A 3,475-nucleotide genomic window follows, 5' to 3' on the forward strand; every position below is an offset into this window, starting at 1 on the left:
AAGTGAGAGTGGTAGGCCTACTCATTAATAAGACCTGTGAGTTTCACTTTGTCTGTGTTGTTCATGAAGAAGAATCCAGTGAAGAATATTAAAACCGCCACCTGGTGGTGAAGTCTTGAACTACAACAAGAGCTACACCTCTCTCTGTAGCTGTGAGGTGTCATGCTACAATGTTGTGCTTGATGCATGTGCATTGTTATAAAGAACATGTAAGATTTACTTGAAAAATCCTTGTAACAATTTGCACTATTGTTTGTTAAGTAAATATAAATGCAACAAAAACATGTAATATTTACTCATCATTATCTAGTAGAAGTTATTAAGAATATAGTTAAAGATTTGTGAATAAATCAGGTAAATTTTACTTAATTTAATCAAGTATATTTTACAAGATTTAGTTGAGCAAATTAAGTAAAATTTACCTGACTTATTCACTAATCTTTAACTATATTCTAAACAACTTTTACTAGATAATGATGAGAGTAAATATTACACAAATTTGGGGCGGCTGTGGTAGAGTGGTTAGGGGAGTCGTCCTGGAACCAGAAGGTCGCCGGTTCGGTCCCCGTCCAGTCAACTCAGTCGTTGTGTCCTTGGGCAAGACACCTTACCCGCCTTGCCTACTTCTGGTGGTCAGAGGGTCCGGTGGTGCCGGTGTATGGCAGCCTCTCTTCTGTCAGTGTGCCCCAGGGCAGCTGTGGCCACAATTGAAGTTTGCCATCATCACTGGGTGAATGTCTGTAGTGTGAAGCTCTATAAGTGTCCTGGATGGATAGAAAAGTGCTATATAAGTACAGTCCATTTACCAAATTTGTAGCATTTAAATTTACTTAAACATTAGTGCAAATCATTTACAGGATTTTCTCTAGTAAATCTTACATTGTTTTTACAGTGTATATGCTCTGAGTATTGTGGGGTAATTTATCGATCAAACTTTTAGCTGTATGCCAGCCATGGTGTGTTCCTCTCTGTCAGGCACCAGCGCCTTAACCTCATGTAGAGGCTGTATTAGTCAGAAAGAGCGATGATGTGCTCAAGGTGAAAACTAACTCCTCAGTGTATGAACATCTATCTTCCCTCCCTCATTCACGAGATCACGGCTCTTTGTTGAAAACATGCTCTGCACTAACAATGCCTTCCAAAAAAAAAAAAAAAAAACAGAAAACAAAGCTGCTGCGTTGTTTAAAACTAATGAAGACCCAGCTGGCTCCGCTGTCCTCAAGCTGTAATAAAGTACTCTGTAAAGCCCTTCTGGTAGGCTTTGTCTTTGTTGTACAAATGAATAAACACTGATAAAAGTACGAGAAATGCTACTTTTAACTGGTAGCATATGTTGTCGAAAATGTTAAATTACCTGCGTTTCTCTTGACTTAATTTAATGGATTCTTAGGAAATGAGAGTCATCTTTGACTTGTGTGCAGGAAACCTATAGCCACGGAAAACGGATTGTGAGTTTGATGCGTGCTATGAAGGAAAAAGATGAAATAAATATCTACAGCTCGTAATAAAAGTTACTGATAGAGATGAAGAGCAGAGGTACCCGTGTATCATCAAGCAAAGCAGAAATGGTAATCGTTGTCAGTGGCTGTGGATTTCTTTTCTGCAGCTGTAGGTGTACGTATACACACACACGCTTACACACACATAAACAAGATAAATTGATTACCACCCCTTGCTGATTGCAGTCCCCCTGTCTTCTAAATCTAAATTGCAACTCCACAGACAAAAGCAGGACATGTAGCTGAAACACATTAAATCAGTCTCTCCCCACTTTCCAGCTCTTTCACGGGCGAAATGAAAAACACAACCTTTTGAAAAGAGGCAAAAAAAGCCTCAAACTGTATAATGTGTCATCTGGGATGAAGGCATCTACATTCTGACTGTGTTTTTTTTAACAATTATTTTTTCTAGCTTTGCAAAAGAATTACAAAATTTATTTTATGGCAAATGGATTGTGCTTATTGTCTTAGGCAACCTGGGCTTCATGTATTCCRTCCACATCCTGCAAACAATTGGACATTATTCTGCCAGGAGCCCTATCAGTCTAATTACCCACTGACTTTACACTCCATTGATTTAAATTTGAAGCTTTTCAAATTATACAATGCACTGCACTTTAAACAAAGACAAAACTACTTAAAATTCGGAGATTAGACTCATTGAAGTATGTCAGCAGTTTCGAGAGGACGTATCTGCTCTGGAATAATTTAGATCCACACCAGCTTCCCATCGCTCATTCCTTACCTGGCGTTTGCCCCCATTTAAGATTTAAGCCTGCCCTTAGTTTCTCACTGGTTTCTCTGCTCCAAGTTGCCTTTTTTTTACCACCTCTTTGTCACATGTACCACAACSTATTCCTCCACATGTCCTTATCCATCACTCAGACAAGGTGCTTAACATGGGAATGAATCAGAGACCTTGTCCGCAGCAAGGGACCATTATGTGTGATGGTTGTTAGCTGTTTGGAATGCATCGCTGTGTTCCACTGAAATGTTCTCATTTGTACTCTTGTCTGTTTAAGCATTCAGAAGTAAGTGTAAGAACTCTCGGTCACTCGGTAGTGGCTTTAGGAAACGTGGCCAGCCCCAAAGGAAAAAGGAGGTTTTGCTACAAAATGCGACTTGGAACAGCTGATGCAGAAAGATGAGGTTTATTTCAGTCCTCTCCAGTTTGCCTCGGTTGATGTTTGACCAGTTGCTTCTTGAAAGAGGACTCATCATTAACAAGAGCAGTGGCTCWGGCACAAATCTCCCTGTGCTTCATCCAGTTGAGTGGCAATTTGCATCTGTTTTTTCTATTAGCAGCACTTTAATCAGATTGACACATGAGCTGTGTGGAGACTGCACTCTCAGAAACATCTTTTAATCCAACAGATGTCAAAGTGTTTTACATGGAAAGTAAGATGCATGGATGACAGACGAGCAGTAAAGCTCAAAAGGAAAAGAAAAATCCAAGCGGCACTAGTTCCCAAACAATTAGTTGATACATTTAGGTAAATAATTTACAAACCAAATGCTACAACCCACTTGATACTGTATGTAGCATCACATTAAAAAAYCATCTACTGTATGTATTAAATTATTATTAACTTAAACACACTGACTTTAAAGTTTCTGTGACATGCGTTTCCTTCAAATACAAAAGGTTAAAGAAAACATCTTCATAATTTGGAAACTTGACATTAACACACATGATTTGACCAATTTTTTGGCATAACTGGCATATTTTCTTTTGGATTTGGCTCAATTAAGTGAATAGGAAGTGACACCAAAAGGAGAAAGGGACTCCATGGTTTGTTAAAACAATACTGTTTGAACTCTGACTCTTCTTCATCTCTCTGATGCACAGAAAAAATARATATATACAGCGGGTAAAATAAGTTTTGAACACGTCACCATTTTTCTCAGTAAATATATTACTAGAGGTGCTAATGACATGAAATTTTCACCAGATGTCGGTAACAACCCAAGTGATC

Source organism: Austrofundulus limnaeus, unplaced genomic scaffold, assembly GCF_001266775.1.
Source record: "Austrofundulus limnaeus strain Quisiro unplaced genomic scaffold, Austrofundulus_limnaeus-1.0 Scaffold4, whole genome shotgun sequence".
Lineage (NCBI taxonomy): Eukaryota > Metazoa > Chordata > Actinopteri > Cyprinodontiformes > Rivulidae > Austrofundulus > Austrofundulus limnaeus.